The sequence below is a fragment of the Anser anser genome, assembly GCF_964211835.1.
Source record: "Anser anser genome assembly, chromosome: 2".
Classification (NCBI taxonomy): domain Eukaryota; kingdom Metazoa; phylum Chordata; class Aves; order Anseriformes; family Anatidae; genus Anser; species Anser anser.
In genome coordinates this window covers 95,394,665-95,407,487 of record NC_139721.1, presented here as the reverse complement: position 1 = coordinate 95,407,487, position 12,823 = coordinate 95,394,665, and the positions used below count along the sequence as shown (strand labels likewise).

The following is a 12,823-nucleotide window of genomic DNA, read 5'->3' as shown; positions in this document are numbered from 1 at the left end:
AACTGTTTGTTGCTTTATATTCATATTTAAGTAGCTCTTGTTTATTTTTATAAAACACTTTTCCTCTCTGAAATAATTTATGTAAACGAAGATAGGTAAGAGGTACATTCCCAAGTAGGAAGTACAACAGATAGAGGATGTTGTGGAGGGAATTGGGAGCACAGTGGGCAAGTGGAGAGAAGCAAGCATCAGGGCCAGTGACAGCAAGCCATCACTAATATAATAATAATGTCCGTCACTAATATGGACAAATTTTCTACTTTAGCATTTTAAGCAATAGAAAAACTCATATGGGAATCCCGGCCTGACTTGATGCTATTGAAAGTATTTGACCACCACCCCATTAGAAAAAAAAAAATCAAACCAACAGTATGCTTTTTCTGCTATGTCAAGACAGGCAAACTGATTCAAAGCATTTAAGCCTGCAAACATGTCTGCAATGCAGCCCAGCCTAAAGGCAACAATGTGTAAATGGTTTAATAAGGCTACCTTAACAAGCTTAATTTCTGTCCTTAACAAGAGTTGCGTGATTGGACTTTTGGGTGAGACATATGCACTATGGAAGCACATTATTTCTTAAATAGTAAATTCTTCAGAGCAGGAATCCTGAGTTCCCACAGGCCCTTATTTACAGAAGCGTAGTCCACATCCTCCCCCCGCCATTACAAACCCAGAAATGAGCGCTTGTGTCTTGAGCCCAAACCTGAGAAAAGACATAGTAGTCAGCATGTATTTCTGTTGTTTAAAACACTTCAGTTTTTACTACTGGAGATGGATTCTTCCAGTTCTTTTACTGACACAGTATCATACACATATACCAAATCACACCAGCCATAGAGCAAGCACCAACTAAGAAAACATATGCATTGCAGCGCCAGCTTTAGCATGCAATAACAGGCTGCCAGAAAGTGGGATTAGCTCTCAAACTAGGTGAAAAGGAGGGATTAAATTAAATCCACTGATATTATTACAAGATCTGCAAACATGAATGTGGAACAAAACATTACATACTAACCTAAGAAACTACATGGAAAGTGTTAGAGAAGCAACACAATGCAGAAAACTGAAGGGGAACAGCGAAGTACTGTAGACCTCCTGACAAGGTGAGCTGTGGAGCATCATCCTTGGTGTGCCATAGAAACATGGCTGCAGCACCTTAAACCCTCATTTTTCTCATCCAAAATTTATAAACAATCTGGAAAATGTGAACACAGCACACATCAAAAGAGCACCCAACTCTGCAAGTAGCCTGAAACCATCTGAGAAATGTGAGTCTACAGATAGTGAAAACCCACTCTGAGCACTACCACCACCCCAAAAAGACATTTAAATAGCCAAGCCTACTGATTATTTCACTGCTTATAACATTCGGGGAACTATTTAGCCACTGTGTTTGACCCAAACCCTCAAATGCTGTAGCAGTGCCCTCAGCTTCCCACTGCACTAACCTCCATCCCACAGGCTTTGCAAGGCAGCTCCTGCAGCTCCAGTTCCAGAGTTTGAAATGCTGCTGAATTTTGCCACATGCACAAAGACTACCACCAGCTGACCTTACTGTCAAGGCAAAGAGCATACAGACTACCTGGATTACTTCCTTCATCTGATAGTGTGACATTTTATTTGAAAAGCCATAGACCCTGCTACAGAAGCTCCTGAAAGAGGCATAGACAGCCACCCTTGCATTCCCTGAGTGGCTGGGTCACCTTATGCTGATGGTCCTACAGCTGCCTACCCATGGCTGTGAGCTGCTCGGCTTGAAGTCATTTTGCTGGTTCAGGAGAGGGGTCTCCTAAAGCTCCTGTCCATGGGGCTCTCCATCCCAGTGCCTGTGTAGATCCCAGGAGACTCAGGGCTCAGTTCACTGTGAATTAGAAAGGCAAGCAATTTGGTTTTCTTTTGGATCACTTGCCCACCAGCTATTTAAAAAACAAACAACAACAAAAATCCTACAATTCAGCTCTTATCTGCTGAGCTCTGTATATGTGAATTTTCTTTCCTGTTATTGCAGCAATGGTAGGGATGGAGAAATGCTCTTTATTTCCTTTTTCAGAAAAGTTTTCTTTTCTAAACAATTGATATTAAAAAGAACAAAACAACTGAGAAACAGCATGCTTATTTCACAAATTTCCAGTAATGTTAGAGCTGTACATTGTTTCAGCACTGGCTGAGATGAAGATTGATTACATTAATGTTAATCAATATTAAGCTTATCTAAGAGACACTTTCACTACAGACTTTCTGGATCTTGAAAGTTTCTGGATCTTGAAAGAATGAGCCTACTCTCAATAGCAAGGGTGGGCTCTCAGCATTCAGGAAAACAGATCCTTTCAACTGGCTTCTACAAAAAACAGGTGTGATCATAATGTGCTTGTTCACATGTATTTTCACATAGGTGTGTATCTGTATTTACCTGCAGAGATGTAGGTGTGTCCTTCTCTAGTAGCTCTTGAATCTACTGGTCAATCTCAGCCAGCCTGATCTGTCAGAGGCATAGGTTACAAGGATTAAGGTCCTGCAAACAAGTAGAAGAAATACCTCCGAAAATAGCCCACTCAAGGGAAAAGAATGCAGGGTGAGCTCCCCATAGAGCACATGTAACCAAGCAAGTAAAGCTTAATTCAAGGCCCACCCTGGATCATTGGAAGATCCCAACAACCTCAGCAGGTTTCCTAGCATGCCTGTTTTCTGCTGCAGGGTGATAGCAGGATCCAGCTGGAGCTGAATAAAACAGTGGTAAAAATCAACAGTAATGCAACCAGCATCACATGCTCACTCATGTGCTTATTCTGATGGTCAGGACTTGGATTATCCAGTAGAGCATATAACAGTACAAGCCATATAATATTTTGTAAAAGTTCCTACAACATATTAATTGACATACATTTAGCTAAGGGAGTCATGTTACCTCAAGGATCTTCAAAACTAATATTTGTGAAAGTCCCAACTTTGTCTTAGATTAATCCCTTTGAGTAGCACACTGGGCATCTATTAATTTATGGGGGAATGCAATGTGCTTATTCATATAAAAAATAAACAAGAAACTTTAGGGTGTTTTCTTGCCTCATGAGTTTAATTGGGACAGATGATGTCAGTGAAGCCAATAGAGAAACACCACCTCCCTGCATAACAGGGACTCTTTATGCAGTCCCAGTCTTCTCGTCTCCTCCAAAGGTTTCAGGACATGCATGACTTCCGTGTCTTTCCTATGGTATCTCAATTGTAGCTCACCTTCTTGGTGTGTGAGCTGTTATAAGACTGGGGGATGGAGAAGTAGAGATCAGACAAACACGACCATTGACACCACACAGAATGCCTGAGCCAGCCCGCTTTTTCCATAATGGAAACCAGATCAGGTTGCACAAACCACTTTCTACAGCTAAAAGTCAAAGAGAGAGGCAGGCCCTAGAACAAGGCTGCCCAGCAACAGCCCAATTTTTAAGGCAGGACTATGAATTATTGGAAAGCTAAGTGACAATGTGACCAAGCGGCATTGTCATCATCTCTCCCGCAATAAAACTTACATCTCAGGGTAAACTCATCAGTACCATAACTTTTCAGCTAGAATCTTATCAGTAGTGTATGAGCAGCTGGTTTATGTTTTACATTGTTCATTTCAAGGAATTGTCCATTTGTTTCTTACAAACAAATATCTTGCATCATGTCTTACTCCAATGGTTTATTTTACATTTGAGGAATGCAAAACAATTGCACAATAAATCACTGGAGGAATGTACATAAGGGTTATTTGTCATGGTTATAAATAAATGAACTTCAGCAATAGCTGATAAACAGAAGATTATGGACAATTCAGGCATGCTTTCAAAAAGACCAGAGCATGACTTTAGCCCTTCATTAACAAGCTTCATCATATTGTCCCATAGCCCTCTGGAAACACTGTAAAAGAGGTGGCTAACTGCCCATACACAATGGTAGCTGACTGCCAGGAATATGCTATAAAGCCTTTTTTTGTTCTGCTGCAGGATGTCTGTGCCACTCAGTTCTACCAGGAACAGAAGTACTCAGCACCTGTGAAAACTAGACCATCTGTGAAAATGGGAAGAAAATTCTATAAATGCTTCGGTCTTAAGACCTCAGCTTTAGTTATTAAGATTGAACTAGATAAACAAATCTGGCCTTAGGTTTTACCCTACAAGTGGCCTTAATGTGGCTGAGAGCTGGAGAACATTTTGATCTGCACTTTGAAATCTTTCATACTCAACTCTAGTGGACCTTTTTCACTTGGCACTCAAATTAAATGCTCTGCTGAATAGGATTACTTATTTAAATGCTTCCTGAATAAAGGCTGAGCAAGAAAGCATGTCTAGCCTTCAAAATGCCAGTGCAGATACTAGAGAGGCTCCCATTTTTATTGACTGAGTTGCTGCAGCTCACACATTTTAATAGGAACTAGTCACATCTGTGGATTTAACATCTCAAAACCTAGGCAGACTTAGACTGTGATACAACCATATTCCCAATTATTGCTGTGATCACTTATAGAAGTTCAGTTTAAGCTAACTTAGACCCATACCTTTGAAACTGTAGATTTGATCCAACTTAGAAAGGAAGATGGCAAAAGGATAACCTGAGCTTTTAATAGAAAGGCTTATTTCTTCAAAATACATCTGAGACCATGTGCATCTGAGTTTAATGTCAAGACTCAAGAACAGATTAATCTGATTTCAAAAACAGAAAAATACACATTTTTGAAATGCAATGTTGGGAGAAGCAGTAATTTTAACAGATGTGCCAATCCTAGTATCATATTTCTGAAGTGTAATTACCAGCAGTTACAAAATGGCCACTGTGCTTATGATAAGATGCAGTTAATACAGATAAACTCTATCGATCGAGGTGAAATACAAAAAAAAAAGAAAAAGCACTTAGATACGTCTGTGTCAGTAACAGCTAGAACTAGCATTGCTCTTCAGAATGATATCCGAATTGCAGCTATCTGCGAAAAAATGCTTGCAAGCAGTACACAGCTCTTATTGTCTATTGTTACTATCTAGGCATCTATCTTGGGAATAGCTGAAGTGTCCCTTGCTTTTCTGTCTGAGGGTGTGGTGCGATGCTCGGCAGGGTTGATAGAGGCTCACAGATGCTGCAGGAGAGCAGGTCCGCCCCAACCCATCTCCCCTCCCTGATCCCTCTCTCCCACTGGCACACAGCTTACATTGATAAACCAATTCAAGCCAGCAACCCAGTAGGAAGCTAACCCAGGAAGGGGGGAAAACAACCCATATACAGACTAGAAGGCTGAACAAGTCTGTGCAAACAGACGCACCAAAGGTGGCGCAACATTGCTGGGGCTGGAAGGGATGGGGGCAGACAGCTCCCGCGCTGACAGCAAGGCACAACGCTGGCCTCACTCCACTGTCTGACCGCACCCTCAGCTTCTAGGAACAGTGACTTAAAAAAAAAAGTATACCAGGAATGACTGCTGCTTCCTCTGATTTCATTCTCCAACCTTTGATGGTATGGGTGCTGGTATACTGAAATACAGGGGTCTACCATGAAAGGGGAAAGAATCAGGCTTGGAGCAGGAGGATTAGGCACAAGGAAAAACAAATCAGGTGATGAAATTTGCAAGACAGGACTGTTATAGCTACACAAACAACCAAACCCAAATTCAAGGTCAGCTGCTTTCCTCATTTTTTTCTTATCTATGTCCCTGCATTGACCAGCACCTTGGAACAGAGTTGTGATATTTAACAGAACTGGCAATAGAAGGGAGAAAGCCCCCCAGAAAGCATCAGAAGCACTTAAGGTCTGGCAGGCAGAAGTCAGCACCAGAACAAAAGGATAATTCTGTTAATTTTCTGAACAAAAGAGACTTTCAGAGACCACCATTCTCCTGAACGTGAGCCACAGTCAATCCTGAAACCCAGTCAGTAGCAGTAACAGCAAGCCACTACACCTGCTGCGAACTCTGAATACTGAAGAGACCAACAGGTCTGCACGCCCACTGCTAGCATGAGCTCAGCATGCACATTCATCTTGGAGGGAGTGCATTGCTTCCCAGAAGAGAGATTAAACCAGGCCAAGGTACAGGTCTGCAGGGAGCGTGCCTGGCACATGTGCACTCCAGGTCTCCCAAACATCCAGCTTGGGCAGTCTCCCCTGCACAGCAGGAGTGGCCTTACACTTAGATGCAATCTAAATCTACCCTCTTTCAGTTTAAAGTTATTGCCACTTATCCTGTCACCTCAGGCTCTGGTATAAAGTATCTTATAAGCCCTCTCTATACATTGAAAGGATTCTATAACGCCTCCTGGAGACTTCTCTAGACTGAACACCACCAACACTCAGCCTTTCTGAATAGGAGAGGCATTCCAGCCCTCTGATAATTTTTGTGGCCTTCTGCTGGATCAGCTCTAATGGGTCCCTGTCCTTCCTATGCTGGGAACCCCAGAGCTGAATGCAGCACTCCAGGTGGGGTCTCACGAGAGCAGAGCAGATGGAGACAAATCACCCCCCTTGCCCTGCTGGCCACACTGCTTTTGATGCAGCCCAGGATACATTAGCTTTCTGGGCTTCAAGGGAGCATTGCCAGCTCATGTCCAACTTTTCATCCACCAGTACACCCCTGACTCCTTCTCTGCAGGGCTGCTCTCAATCCACTCATCCCCCAGTGTGTGTCTGGGGATTGTCCCAGCCTGGGTGCAGGACCTTGCATTTGGCCTCGTTGAAACATGACAACATGCCAAGCATCAAGTGCTCCCATCCTTTTCAGGAGAGATTTACAGAGCAAGATGTAGCTTGGTGGGGAGGAAAGACTCTGCACTACTGAAATAACACAGGCAGGTGCAAATCATGCTACTGCAGAACACCTGGTGATTGTCAAAACAGCAGAAACTAGTCAATTAGTGTTGGTAGTTCATTATAGAGCATCTATGACTATTAAAGCTTTAATCCTCTACTAGCACATTTATCTTTCCTCTCACATAAACATCATTCGGTTCCCTGGAATGAAGTAGGGCTCTTCCACAGTCAACCGCAGCCCAGAAGAGCCACTGAGAGGAAAGTAAGCACTAAGGCATCCTCTTTACTTTGTTGTTCCTCTCATTTTGACTTAACATCAAATTTTCATTACCAGCAGGCTCCAAAAGCGCCTGTGGAAAAAAGAGCCTGGGAGGCAGGGGCAATTCTCAGGGTGGGGTATGGGCTACAGGCACGATATCCCTCCTGCCTCCATTAGTGATGCATTATGGTGGATAAACAGAGCCTTCCCCAAGGAAGTATTACTCAGTGCAACCCAAGCCTCTTCCTCATACCACCATCCAGCCAGGCTGCACAGGATTTCTGGGCTGCATGGGGAGCAAGGTCAGCTTGGCCCCGCTTAGGCAAGTGTTAGCTACTTTGCTGGGCTGCTTCACAAAGAGAAGGGGCTGAGCCCTGTTACCACGTACATCCCCACAGCAAAGCTTAGCAGTAAACTTGCACATAAGTCAGACATATGTGGATTTGCTTTGCATCCTGTGCATTGCCATGCTGTCCTCCAGGCAGTCACAGACCTTTGAAAAATGGTTACTAACCCTCAGGACCCAACCTGGAGTCATGGGACAACATGAAGTGGTTCAAGAAGTAATCCTGTATCTGTAGCACCACCGAGATGATTCTTCTGCTTAAGATAATTAGTTGTTCGCAATTACTTCACAAGCATCTTCCTTAACCCTCAGCACATTCCCAAATAACATAGTAACACAGGTTACCTGGGACAGTTCAACTGCTACAATTACAGTAAGGCATTACGTTGTCAAATTGTCAAACTGTAAGCTAATCCTGCTGTTTATGCAAATACTGTTGTAGTGCAAGGATATAATTTGATTCCTCATACCTATCACTAAAGAATATCACACAAAGCAAAGGTAAAAGCTTACCTGTCAATGAGGTACTCTCAGCAGCCTCAGAAAGACCCACTCCTGGATCCAGCCATGAACTGAGACTTGCACCCAACCATACATATCCAGTTCAACCTGTCTTATTTTTCACAGTATCCCTGCCCATTTAGAACTGTTTAGTTCAGGACAGCTGTTACCAGAGAAGGAAAACTGCTTGTCCCAGAGAATGTACTGGGTCTTCTGTAGCAGAAAAAAACAGGCAGAACAACCTTTTCCATTAAAAACAAAGTCACACCCTCTGGGTACATGCAAGGTGTCTCATAACAATCATTCTGGAAACGTATAGCAACTTCAAAATATTGCTAAGTGACATTGGTATCCTCCTGTTACGGGTTTTAAGAAAAAAGCCACTAAACCTGTGCATAACACTTCCTTACTCTTGTACTGTCCTCCACAGTTCCTTTTTTTCTTTTGGAGGAGGTGCCAGAAACCAGCTAGAATATCAGCACAAATTTCCAGGACTCCTATGTGTATATTCAGTAAACATGGCTATTTGGATCTGACCAAGCCTTTGTGGTTTCTTCACACAGACTTGGATACATAAAAAAAAGATTTCAAATATGTGACTAATTATGATGTTTTGTCCTGCTTGCATGTGCAGTACTTGAAATATTCTTCACCAAATGTACAGTGATCCCAGTCAGAGGACACAAACTGCAGGGGAGACCTGACATTTCATGTGCTGTGCTCCAGGAAGAATAACAGGCCTTAGCCATCAGTGGTGCAGTCTAACAAATATTGGCAGGCAGAGTTTACCTACCTTTAATGTAGGAGATAGACTTGGGTTTGTTTCTGACTGGAAAGCTCAACAGATGGGTTTATCCACCCCTATTTTGTTACCTATACATCCCTGTGTAAAGACTGATCATACTCTGCACGGCATTAGCTGCTTCACAACAACAACAACAAAAAAAAAACAGCAATATCTCAGCTATCAACCTCACAGTGCTAATGCTTGCAGAATTCAAGCTTAATGCATATACCCTGTACACTTTCCTGCCAGCAAAATTCATGAAGACAAGCTTGAAAGAAATACAAGTTGGCTAGAGCAGGCTATTTAAAATCCAAATTCAAATGAGTACTCATAGAAAATATTTTGTAGTATACACCCAGATTTATGACAACAACAATAATGGTAATACCACCTAACTTTCATCAGTAGATTTCAAAAGCACTTTACAAAGAGATTAAGCATCCTTAGAGCAGCTATTTTGCAATAGGCACTTTCAGCTGCTGACAATATTTAAATTACCGAAACAGATTAAGCAATATTATTAACTAATCATCTGCCAAGCCTTTTACATCAAGTTGCTACCTGGAGCAAAGTGTTATACTTAATTTTAGAACAACTGACACCTATGGATTATAAGGGCAGCTGTAAGCATAAACAGTAAGTCTAATAGCATGGATTGGTTTGCATAGACTAATTTCATTTTTGCCAGTTGCATGCAGCATCTTTTCAGTCATACAGACACTATCGTGTGGAACTCAGTTAAGGCCTAGGAAATGGAATTGACTTGAGGAAAAAAAATTATGCCTTGCATCACCCCTGGAAAGATGATCTGAATGAATCAGTCCAGTAATCGTAAGTATAAATTTAACACTGAACATCTCAGAGCTGGCAGGGGAAGTAGGACTTCAGTGGATTTGCCAAACACGGAGACATGGAGATTTAGGCCTATTCACAAGGTGAAGTTATTTTCTTCTAAACTGCTGCTGAATTTTGTTATGGTGCAATATCAGTCTCTACTAGGTGGTAGATAGTGCATTAGATACGCACAGTGGGTGGTAGATGTATATTAAGATATTGCATGAAGCAATAACTTTTCCTAAACTTTCTCTTTCACCCATCACACAGTGCAAAAAACATGAAAAATACTCATAGACAAGGGCTGTGTAGATTTGAAAGATCCATATGCACTTGGAGATATTTTGGCTAAGTAACAAATGACCAGTCTCACCGACTGTCACGATCCTACCAGGTCACACAATGTTTATAGACTTATTTTTCATTAGAAAAATTGAAAATTAGCATTATTTTTAGAGCGCTAACTGCACTTCAAGACTAAAAAAAAAAAAAATGGATGCCTTGCCGTCACAGGGAGGTAAAGCTTAAAACATAAACAAGAGATATTTTAAGGGCTGAGAGACTAAGAAAAGAGTGCCTCAAGCTGCCTTAAGAATTATAAAATACTTTGCAGCATCTAATGCTTTCAGTACACCTACTACTTTTTCTTTAAAAGAACTCTGTATGAGAGAACAGAAATACTAGAGGTTCCAAAAGTGAGGAGACATCTTTACTGAGTCTCCAAAAAGTAGAGTAAGGCCTTGTAGGATAGGTTAATCTGAAGTTAACTCAGTTTGGTGGCAGTCAACAGCTAATACCAACAGATACTGAACCCAGACAAGGGAAGAACTGGTCATAGAATGAAATACTTGCTAGAACAAAAGGAAAAGAGCCCACAAATAGCCTCTAGGATGCATCTGTCACAGAATGGACTTGACTGACGTAGTATTTTGATTGTGAGTGTATTTTACCACAATTCTTTATTTTGAAATTACTGTAGGTACCTGAAAATGAGAATATAAGCATTTGAGACATAGGAGGAAACAGACTCTGCAATGCAGCATAATACTTCCCCCATTTCCCTATGTCCCATTTTCTTCTCCCCATACTGTTACCAGACATAAAAAAAGCAGAAAAAAATCCTGATTTTATATCTCATGTCTCTTTCCCCTTCATGTAGCTCATGTTTTGTCAAATCCTGCAAAACAATGGCAGTACCATTTTCACGAGTCAATCGCAGTGGAATCAGGCTGTACTGTCTTTTCCCTCATGCCTCAGCCATAGGCGGGGCCTTTGTGTAGGTGCCAAGACAAGTCAAGCAATGACTGTCAGGTAACCTCAGTCTGCAGTTAAAATGAACACTGAAATAAAGCATAACTGAGCAAGAAATTTTAAAAGTTAAAGATAGACGGTAGTTACCAACAAACTAAGTTTTAATAAGGAAATCAAAATCTCACCACAATATGCAGGAAGACAATGAGATTCTAGAAAAGACCTTTGGGATGAATTGTGTGGTAGAATATACGTGGGATTTTTTTTTTTTTAAATTTATAATTGACTGAAACAACATTGCCTTGCAATATACATGAATCAAAGATACAAGTGATAGGAATAGAAAACAAAACGAAGATGAAAATACCATTTTCATTAATCTAAATAACACAGGAAACACCTAACAAAAGTAGGAAAGGATATAGATTTAAGTTACACTTTCTCTGTATCTCATAGGTCTCTTGTGGTCCCCAAAGCACACAAGGCTCAAAGCTTTGTTTAGAAAAAACCTGCATTTTCAGCTTTGCAGGACCCAAATAACCATATCAGATCTTTATAAAATAGAATTGACCACCAGCTTCAGCTTGCAGACACAGGCCTGTGGACCTGCAAGTGAAATCATGAGGACCACGCAACATGTTAGTACAGGGATCCCAGCAGTCTCTTCCATTACTGGAGCACCAGAACCCTGTGCAAATCCCATGCTAGGGCATATCACCTCAGTTTCCCATTCACAGCACGAAAATAGTAACTCCACTATCTCCAGTCTCCACCCCAGCCTATGCCAACTAACACACCTTAGTCAGAGATGCGCCAGCAACCTTTCTGACCCTTCAGGGACCATAGGGAGGGAGGCTTGCACACACCTGAAAGGCATAACACACAGCCTCTCAGGAAAAATAGAACGGCTTGAGTTAGAAGGGACCTTAGAGATCACCTAGTTTTTTAGGCACACACACACACAACCCCTGCAATAGATCAGGTTGGCCAAGGCCCCATCCAACCTGATCTTGAACACCTCCAGGAATGGGGCATCCACAACTCTTCCCTGGGCAACTTCTTCCAGTACCTCACTACCCTTACAGTGAAGAATTTATTTTAAAAACAAACCAAGCAAACAAAAAACAACAACACAACTCTGAGAGGCATCAGTTGCTTCCAACACATCCCACCATTGCAGCTGGCCAACCCTACATTTCCAGGCAGAGCTTTTTTCTTTTTTTAATAAATAAATAAATTAAAAACAAAACAAAACAAAACACTACTAGAAACACCCAGCAGCATCCACACTTATATAAAGACTTTAATGTAGTGTAGCATGATGTGAGTCACCTGTGCTGGGTGCTGCTGAAGACCCACACGTGGGCTACATTTGCTACTCAGTAGTCATTGTTTTGCAGCTGGAGTTAAATGGGCACTTGGTAATTAGCAGCCTACCTAATGAATTTTAACTGACTCTCTTCTAGAATAGTTTGAACAAAGTGCTGGATTCTGCAGTGTGTTTCTTCTTTGAATTTGGGGCTTATTCAAAACAACTCATATGTACTTTAAGTGTTTGACATTTAAACAAAAAGCATTTAAATCAGAAACCTGGGACCAATGGCATGTTTTGTGTTTTCTAGGACAGCAGCCCAAGTCCTTCCTTCAGATTACTCTATAATCATAATAAGCTTTAATATTTAGATACTACCCTTCCCCTCAGAGGATTTCCATGTCTTTTCCAAAAGGAGACAATTTCATTATAAACATTTTTAGAACAGTGCTCCCTGTCTGATGCACAAAAGTACAATGACTTGCCTTTGTGCCAGCCTGATAGCAGAGCTACAAGAACTCCTCTGATTTCCTATCTCCAATACAACATCCCAGATAAAAGTAGCATCAATTGCTTCTACTTTAAAAATTCTGTCTATATTTATAACATTTACTTTACTGTTTCCTATTTTCCAACAAAATCAGAATGGACTGTTTGTGACTAATGCATGATACTCACTCACTTAGGATCCCCTGGCTTGATAACTACTTCTGCCTGTGGACTTTTAGTTTCAGAAAGGTTACACACAGTGCAGATGCATATAAACAA

At 41.4% G+C, this 12,823-nt stretch overlaps 1 long non-coding RNA gene across 1 annotated transcript; it reads right to left on the bottom strand.

Annotated features, from left to right (window-relative positions):
- Nucleotides 1–480: 480 nt before the first annotated feature.
- On the bottom strand, nucleotides 481–12,004 carry LOC310895040. Its single transcript, XR_014580399.1, has 6 exons — nucleotides 11,748–12,004; nucleotides 11,541–11,609; nucleotides 4,532–4,676; nucleotides 3,061–3,255; nucleotides 2,411–2,512; nucleotides 481–1,861 (listed from the first exon to the last, which is right to left on the bottom strand). It is a non-coding gene; the product is annotated as an uncharacterized lncRNA (long non-coding RNA).
- Nucleotides 12,005–12,823: the final 819 nt, after the last annotated feature.